General features: G+C 35.0%; 1 pseudogene; it reads right to left on the bottom strand.

Annotated features, from left to right (window-relative positions):
* Window positions 1-477: 477 nt before the first annotated feature.
* On the bottom strand, window positions 478-2,476 carry LOC150015828 (microphthalmia-associated transcription factor-like; annotated as a pseudogene).
* Window positions 2,477-10,156: the final 7,680 nt, after the last annotated feature.

The following is a 10,156-nucleotide window of genomic DNA, read 5'->3' as shown; positions in this document are numbered from 1 at the left end:
AATACTAATGAACACATTAACAAAATAGAAAATGGTAAGTGTGGATTTCTTCTTTCCGCTATGTCTCTCTCTGTTTTTATATAACTCTTTTTGTTGCTTTTTAATCTTCCAGTTAAACTTTATAATTAATTTCAAAGGAAGCCACAGGCATAAATATCTTGAACCATATTTCCTTTGAATAAAAATGGACAGAAATTTCTCTGATGCGAAATCCTTTTGCTCAGAAAGCTAACATCTGGGTGAAATGAGTTCACAGATATTATACACTTATTGTATAATACTTTGGAGGCATTTGTAGTTGTGAAATATACAAGTCTTTTTCACAAAATTCCAAAAATAGAACATATTATGGGCTATCGATAAAGCAAGAACATTTTTTCATATTAAAGAATTATCAAGTAAACAGCTTGAGGTCAATTGTTAAATCTACAAACAGAGAAAGAAGCAGTTGTGAGAATGCAGAGTAGGGAAGCTTTGCTAGCAAGCATGATCAAGTTCTTCCACGCTCAAACTGCTCCTTTGGTGGCTCATTTTGGAAGTGCTAGGAGCATTGATGAAAGAAGCAGGTCAGCTACACCAACAGTAGAAAGACTGTCATCTCTCAGGATGTCTTCCAGTCTGGCTCTCATTTCCGGTTGTGTGGTTGTTGTTGAAGGTGGTTGCTTAGTCTGTGAGGTCGAAGGTTGTTGTACAAGTTAGGTCTGTGTGATGCTGAAGAAGGTCTTGGCTGCAGTTTTCAAGAAAGGGTTGGTGATCCCGTTCACCAAACCTGGAGAGCAGAGTCCCGTGAATGGAATCAGGGAGAGTCCATGCACTCCAGCCTACATTTCAGATTCCTGTATTCTGAACAATAAATGCCTATTTGCATGATCCTGTTTCTTCTTGCGGTTTTCAAGTTGTTTTGCACATTGTTGTTTATGTTGCAACCTTCTGATATGTCTACAGATGCTTTAAAAATGATTTGCTGATTCCCTTGTTTCAATGCATGTCTGGATGATTGGACTTGGGGATTAAAGTACCTAGTTCTTTAATGAGGTCATTTATGTTAAATCATCTTTGTCATTTAATCTAGCTGTGATATTTCCCCCCCTCTTTTTAACCAATACTCTCACTTCAGACTCTGAGCTCCCTGTTTATGTTGAGAAGGTTGGCTGGACGGAGTTACTGATGGTCAATCGTGTTTCCAGAAGCAGGTAACATATTTGCCATTTGCAAGGCAAGATCCATCAAGCTCAGGATCTCTTAATCATTAAGTTGATTCTAGTCTAATGATGTCATTGATAACATCATCCATCCTCATGAATCATGCTCAAGAGTGCATGTTCATTGTTGGGCATTCACTCTCACCCTGTACTGTTCTTCGAACTTATAAAGTCCTTCTTTTTCACAGTTGGAGTGAAGTGTAAACATAGCCATGGCGCTGCTGGATGCACTGCTCTCCGGCACTGGTGGCATGACATGATCGCCAGGCTTGTTTGAATGGGGCAGGCTCAGGACTTGGTTGGCATATTTATTTGGTAAAGTGGTAGAAAGGCACTGCCTTCCCTGCTGCCTTTGGCTTCCTATATGTGGTACTTTGTCCCCTGACTGGTTTGGCTCAGTGGATTGAGCGTCGGCCTGCGAGCTAAGTGTCGCTGGTTCGATCTTCCAGTCAGGGCACATCAGAGAAGGAAAACTCTGACTCCAAAAAACCTCCGCTGCCTTGCGGCATACCTCTTCAGGGGAAAGGCTAAGGGAGTAAACCCCGACAGAAAATCCGGAGCCGGAGTCCCTAAGGCGGTTTGACGTTGTAGTCAACACCGGCAACTCCTGCGGCGCACCTGAAGCCAAGCTGTATTGACTCCGCCTTTCCCTTGGATCCTTCAGCTGCGAAGAGAGGGGGGGTCTGCTGCATGGGCAACAGCAGACCCTCCATATCACCCTGCCCAGGCTCTGTAGCTTCAGCTTCACTGGAGAGGACACTCCAGCGTCATCACAAGATGTCGATTCAACACGGGAGGAGACAGATACCGTGTCACTCCCGAGTTGGACTGCACAGCCATTTTCGGCGGTGCAGATAGACTCTTAAGAAGCTACACCATCGTCTCTCGAGACGGACGGCTGCCGACGACGATGTGGTACTTGGTGGGATATTTGAAGTGAGTCTGCATCTTAAGGGCTAACATGGGCCCTGAGTGGCAGAGGAAAGGGTGGTGGGTCAGTGAATGGCTGTGCCTGGTGTCTGACTCACAGGCATTCTCTGATGCATGTGCTTGGCTGGCTCCAGCTTCTGCTCCCTGCATTCCTGCTCCCACATCTGCTCAAGGGTGACTTGCTGGCCTAGCAAGATGTGTGATATCATCTTAGAAGAGTTTATCAGAGTCACCAGAATGCTCCTTGGAACTGCTGCTCTTCAGGAGTTGACTTTTGAGTCTGTAATAGATTTTGTGGGCTCTTTGTGAAACTCTTCCCTGACTGTAAAATCCTGCTGGATGCCTGAATCCAATTGTGTGGGACAGGCTGGCTGGCTTCTGGTCCTTCCACTGTTAGAAAGTGAGAACCGAGCCCCAGGCAGAGAGAACAGGGCAGTGCCAGGGCCACCAGGCATTCCTCAAAGTGATTATCTAGATTTGGCCCTCCATACATATGAGTGGTCCTCCACTGAGCAAGTTTGCACATGATTTTGCTTTTCATGCACATCTTTGATATAGATCAAGGGGTAATAAAATGTATGACTTAAGTTTAGTCAATCATGTGTTCCATCTTAGAATTTTAAAACACAAAAGAAGAGAAACAAAATCTAAGAATGCTTGAATCTAAATCTTGTCATTTAAAGCCCTCTTAAGAGGAGATCTATAAATATTCTTGTTGCCTAGGTTCCAGAATCTTCCCTGATACCTACCCTTCTAAAGATTTAACTTTCAACAGTTCCTTTAATTCTGAAAATTATCAAGTATTTTACTCCAAAAGTTACATTTTTACACTTAAAGTATCCAGACTTACTTTTGTTGTTTAAAACAAAACTTTGATCAATGCACAAATCTAAAGGAAATTTGCTAAATAATGTCTATGAGAAAAAAAAAACAACAACTAATTAATGAGAATCTGCTTTATGAATATATATTGAGTTAAAAATAATAGTTATAGTGTGCTTGTATGAATAAAATAGTACCTGTTCACTGGAAAATATCTTCAAAATAAAAATATATGTAAATTCTTGGAGAAGATGCAATAAAATAGCATTGTTTGTGTGTGTGTGTGTGTGTGTGTGTGTGTATAGAAATGGCTTCCCATTTGATTTTTGGTTTTTCTTAAATATGTAACTATTGGCAAATTGCCTAAATGATTTTAATACTCATCATTAAAATATACATAATATTGTAATTAACACCCAATGTTATTTTTCAGGACTCAATATTCTAATTCACATACAATACCTATTTCAATGCTTGAACACAGAAAAGATACTAAATGAATCTATGGCTCTGTTTCTTTGTATGCTTAGAGCTTTGTAGAGATTCATTATTTCCTCCCCAGGTTCATCACTAAATTGAAAATAAACAAAAATACAGTTAATGGAGGACAATTATCAACTTAATTAGAGGTAATAGAGAAATAAATCTATCCATGGGAAAAATAACTTTCCAACTTCTGGATTTCAGAGTCAGGTTGATAGTGCTTTCAGAAATCCTCAGGCTAGGCCTGCAGGGACAAGGCTACATTGATGGTAAGCCAGGAGCAAAGGGACCTCTCTGTAGGCAAACTGGTTCCAGGATGAGCTAAAAGATAAAGAAAAAGGGACTGAGATACCCACACCGGTTTTGTTTTGTTTTGTTTTCTGTCCAAACTCACCGATCAAGAGTAGTTGAGTTGTGAATATATAGAAAGATTAAAACATGGTAGAAAATACCAAGAATTGGAAAAATAATTTTATACATAAAGGAATGTATTTGGAAGCTATGGACATTCAATTTCTAAAAGTAGCATGCTAAAGTGAATGTGAAATGAGTCATCTAAGGTGAATGCTGTAGATTAAAAAAAAAAAGATTTAGATTTATCTTTGAATTGAAGTAGGTAAGTTCTTGCCACACTAGAATAATGAAAATTAAGTGCTGTGCTATAGGGTTGTTATTCATTCAGTGGTTTGTGGAAGAAAGTATATGTATTGTGGTTGTATGTGCTGGAGTCGAAAGAATTGAGATATTCAGATATATATTTACATAAGATTTATCTTATATAAGTAGGGATTCTTATATTTTCCTATTAAGAAGTAATGATACCAGATAAAATGTGCAAAGCAGCAATTTTAATAATTGTGATTAAAAGATGTCCTGAAGTCAAGAAGGACTATTAGTATAAAGAAGGAACTAAAAGTTACATTTTATCATTAAACCTAAAGAATAATAAATTTATAATATACTAAAAAGAGGATTAAAGTAATGAGAATAATGACCTTAAGGTCTTAATTCAGGTGATCTAAAGAATGATGATACCATATCTGTGATACTGAACACAAAGAGACTTAAATTGACCCTTTAGGATTTAGTACTATAGTGCAATGATAGCAGCATTACCGTATCAGCACTAAGAAAAGGTAGCAATTCAAATTGATTTGCATATAAATATTAAGTTTAAAGTTTCTTTATTTCACTTATTTCAAAAGATATCTTGTGCCCTCGCTTCTAGTTAATTGCTTTGTAATTGCAATTTATATTTTCTATGTTGCTTTACTGTTCAACATCTCAAAAGTGCCTATCAATGTACTAGGAAAACAACAACTTTTCTTTTTCAACTGATGAGCTATTGTTCTTGTTCTTTAGAAAGGACTGAAACGAAAGACAAGTTACTTTTCACTTATTTGAATTTTTGTAAACCAGATGATCCAAAAAGCAGGCATGATTGAATATACATATACGTTTCTTGATTTTTCTTGAGTTTGAACTTTGGAAATCTTATCCACACATTCTCAGAAGGTCTCCTTCTCAGGGGCAGTGGCTATTTCACTTTCCTATTTTACTTAGTACTTACCCTCCCTGTCCCTGTCCCATGGGCCCCCAGATCCATAAAAAGGCAACATCTGCCATTAGTTCAAGAATTCCCAGCCATGAGACAATACCTCAGTCTGTGGGAGATGTCCTCTGATCATCATATACACACTCACCCCAATATATATATTGGGGTGTGTGTGCTTAATTTTGGCTAAACATTGCCAAATTGCCCCCAGCAATAATGGTTAAAAATGTTTCTATACCTACACACAACCTCACAATAAAAATGTCTGAACTCTTTTCTCTATGCCCGTCTTGTACATCGGGGAAACAGTCCTCCAATTGCCTTTTTACTGGCATTTATATTGCTTTGAATGAGACTAAGATGCTTTTCAAATGTTTAAGGACCATCTGTATTTTCTTTATTGTGCCTTTGCTGTTTCCATCTTTGGCTATTTTCTCTTAGCTTATTTTCTTTAATGATTCACAGAACCTGTTACATGTTTTAAATTTATCCCTTTGTTACATGTGTTGCAATATTCTTCTAGCTCCCTTGGTGTTTATTTAATCCTTCATGGTATTTTTTAATATATAATAATTTGTTATTTCTATGCAGGTAAATTTTTCCATCTTTTCTCTCATGACTTCTAAATTTGCATTCCTCTGAGAAAAACTAGTTCTGTAAATAATGTTTATAAAACAATCTATCTTTCCTCCACTAATAAACAATAAGACCTTGAGATATATGAATTTGAGTATATATGTAGACTTATTTTATGTTGAACTGTTTATTTAACAATACAGCATTATTTGAATTAAATTGTATATGTGAATTTTAATATATGTTGATAGCTACTAATTTACTAATTTTAGTACATTCTTTAATATTACTGCGAATTTATTCTTTACACAGGAACATTGAAATCTGCTTCTGAAGTTTGAAAAATGCCGTAGAATTTTTTATTCTTATTGAGCAAAATGTATAGATTAGCCACTAGGCCATACTCAAAAGCCTGAATGATATACTTTTTTTGTTTGTTTGTTTCTGCTGTTCTAATAATTCCATTTTTCTTAGTACTGTTGCAGAACAAAATATCTGAACTATTTTTAGTTTTCAAAATCTTTGAGGTTTCCTGCATCTTAAAAATTGTTAAATTGCTGTGCCCATTTAATGGACCCTTAAAAATAGATAATTTGGAAGGACTTCAATCTCTATAAGACTGAGAATTCTTTTTCAAGGACATATACTTTTCCATTGTTTAAAATAACCTGATATACTTTAATAAATGTTTTAAATCTTTTTTTATTTTTTGTTGTTTAGATCCTCTGTTGATTCATGTCTCATTATTATTAGGTTTAAATACAATAAATTTTTCCTGAGCCCTGATCATGAATAAGAAAAATGAGAACAGAGTCTTAGGCTAGTACATATTCTCCCTCATAACCAAAGGAAAAATGATTGAATGCTCATAAATTGACTTCAGATTTCCTGATCACTGGTTTAAGATAGCAGGGACTTTTGATCACAATTCATAATGTCCCATTTCCTTAACCTCTGCAATGATCTGTTGTTTCTGTCTTTTCTTATTCAACTCTTAGACCTTACTGGTGGGGGGTGGGGTAAAGAGTACAGATAAATACTCCTGTGGTCGAGCTGTATATCCTCCCCTTTGTTCTCAACAGCACTGCTGTTTAATCCCTCTGGGGGTGTTCTTCCAGTGGTAGATCTTTGTGTTTTCCAGGCTTCAGCTGAGATCCATAGCCATATATCTGTTGGATATTTTACATTTGTCCATGTTCACAACAACCTTAAAGTTCACATATTACAATCAGCATTTCGGAAGTGAGTAAAGCAATAGTAAAAGACCTTAAACTACCTGCCCAAATCTACACAATGGCTATTACAATTAATTTCATATGGGGCATACCTAATGAAATCTATTTAATGAAAAAGAGAGTTCATTTTTTATTTCATAATTAAATCTTAATAATAGTAACATCTTCTAAATATTTTCTACTTTGAAAGGAGATTTGTGCTAACGTATTTGATGTAAATCTTTGCTCAATTCTCTGTGAATAACATCTCCCAAATGTCCAGACCCCAATTCATTGGGAAGGAAATCTCTTCAGTTAAAAATGTTATTTTCAGAGTAAACAGATGGTAAGGAAATCTGGTTAAAGCCTGTCAAGACTCTGACACCAGTGCTGCTGAGTAGACTGGAGAGCCTGTGCTTGAAAAACAGCAGTCCCCTGGGAGAGCCAAGTGAAGTAGCAGACAGAGTTCTACAGCATCTGCCCCTTGACCTTAGTACTTTTATAGACTCCAATTTGGGGCTATATTCTAGCTCTCTGGTTTCACAATAAAAGACAATTTTTCACCCATATGTCTTAATAATTTGACAAAGAGAACACAAACATTTAGATGGCAAACAGGTCACCTAGCACAACTGACCAGCTACTCTGATTATGATTAGATAAATAAATCAGGAAGGCATTCCTATAACCCATCACTGTCTGCTGTTTCTGTGCACAATGAAAGCAAGAAAAAAATACTAATTTTATTGAGAATAAAATCAATCATATCAGAACCAAAGCCTTGACATCAATTGGATGTCTTCAATCCACCATGTTATTAACACTTATGTTTAAAGTCACAATATAGATTGAAATTCTAGAATATATATTTAACACTCTTGATTTTATGGTATTTATATTTTAAAATGTAAATTCATATTATTTTCTATCATCTCTAGTAGCTATATAAATTAGACTTTTATAACATATCATAAATAGGTAAATCATTTTCCACTTAAAGAAGAAGGTGGGAGTATCTTTACTTTTTCATAATGCCTTTTTAAAAAATACATTTGGTTTTTAAAAATTCAAGAGAACAGCATTGATTGTGTGGACTGCTTCATAATTATATCAGTTTAGAATGAACTTGCTGTGTGAATATTCAGAGTTGACATTTTACATTGAATTTGAGTTCAATATATGCATTTGATAATCACATCTATACTGCATTATTTTAAATGTATATTTCAAACACTTTATAACAGGTAAAATGGAAATATTAAGTTTACTAATCTTTATGTACACACATTAGCAGTTTGGTTAATTCTAGTTGTTTCACAATATGGAATCTTAAAAATAATCCATGGAGTTATTAAATTTTAGATAAAATTTGTATATTTTCCATGACAGAGTTATTAGTATCAATGTTAGTAATTCATTGCTACAACTATGTGAGTACACTGTGGATTTATTGAGATAGCAACAATCCAATAGACTATAACCAATAAAAGATGGTAAATTTAAATTTTGAGATGCTAATCCTGAAGATTTTCAATAATAGTATGTAGATGTATTAAAGTGTTATATTTTTATCTGAACTACACATAACATTGGAAAAATAAGGTTCAAAAATATACATTATTTTCTTGCAAAGGAAAATAAAAAGTGTCTGATAACAGTGAGGCCATATTTTTTATGCAATGAGAGTCACAGGTATTTTTTTACTTGTTACAAAATATCAATGCCTATTTTCACTGCATTATGTTTTTGCTGTATATTTAACTGTGAAGTTAATGCATTAGCATGGTAAAATGTTGAATCTTCAGGTGGATATTCAAAAATCTTTCCCCAAACATTTGTGCTTTGTTGTACCTTGAGCAACATATAATAAGAGCATCAAATATAGATGTTAGATAAAATGCATTTCCTAATAGTATTGAAAACATCATTTAAACAACTAGTAAATTTGAAGCAGTAATAAAAAAACTCCAGGCACACAAAAGCCCTGGACCGGATGGCTTCACAGGTGAAATTTAAAAAACTTTTAGGGAAGAACTAACTCCTATCCTTCTGAAACTATTCAAAAAAAAAAAAAAAAAAACCAAGAGGAGGGAAGATTCCCAAACTCTTCTTGTGAGGTCAGTATTATCCTGATTCCAAAACCGGGCCAAGACACAACAAAGTAAGAAAACCACAGGCCAATATTGGTGATGAACATAGATGCTAAAATCCTCAACAAAATATTGGCAAACCTGTTCCAGCAACACATTAAAAAGATCATACACCACAGGCAAGTTCGATTAACATTAGGGATGCAAGGATGGTAAAAATGCAAAAAACCAATGAATGTAATACATCACAAAAACAAAATGAAAGACAAAAACCACATGATTATATCAATAGATACTGAAAAAGCATTTGATAAAGTTCAGCACCCATTTATAATAAAAATGTTCAGCAAACTGCTAACAGAGGAAGGATATCTCAACTTAATAAAGGCCATATACAAGAAACCTAAAGCAACATCATACTCAATGGACAAAAACTAAAACCTTTCCCATAAAATCAGGAACAAGACATAGATGTCCCTCTCTTTACTTCTATTCAACATAGTTTTGGAAGTTCTAGCCACAGTGATCAGACAGGAAAAAGAAATAAAAGTCATCCAAATTGAAAAGTGGGAAGTAAAACTGTCATAATGTGCAGATGACATGATAATGTATACAAAAAACCCTATAGGTTTCACCAAAAAAATCTATTCAACCTAATAAGTGAATTTGGCAAAATAGCAGGGTATAAAGTCAATATTCAGAAATCAAAGATATTTCTGTATACCAACAATGAAATATTAGAGATAGAAACTAGAACAAAATTTTATTTACTATAGCAACCAGAAAAAGAAAGTACTTAGTAATAAACTTAACCAAGGAGGTAAAAGACCTGTACATGGAAAACAATAGAATACTGAAGAAAGAAATTAAGAAAAATGCAAATAAATAGAAGCATATGTTCATGGATGGGAGGAATCAACATCATTAAAACGTCCATACTACCCAAAGTAATTTATAGGTTCAGTGCAATCCTTATTAAAATACCAATGGCATATTTCAGAGACCTAGAACCAATACTTGAACAGTTTATATGGAACCAAAAAACAATCCTAGATAGCCTCTGAAATCTTGAGAAAAACGAACAAAGTAGGAGGAATCACAATACCTGATGTCAAACTATATTACAAGGCCTTGGTAATCAAAATAGTATGGTAGTGGCATAAGAACTGACATATAAATCAATGGAACAGAACAGAGAGTCCAGAAGTAAACCCAGGTCTCTATGGTCAATTAAGATTTGACAAAGGGGGAAGGAGAATAAAATGGAATGAAAATAGCCTCTTC

This window comes from Furipterus horrens, unplaced genomic scaffold (genome assembly GCF_987537825.1).
Source record: "Furipterus horrens unplaced genomic scaffold, mFurHor1.1.pri manual_scaffold_3, whole genome shotgun sequence".
NCBI lineage: Eukaryota > Metazoa > Chordata > Mammalia > Chiroptera > Furipteridae > Furipterus > Furipterus horrens.
This window is presented reverse-complemented; position numbering and strand designations above follow the sequence as displayed.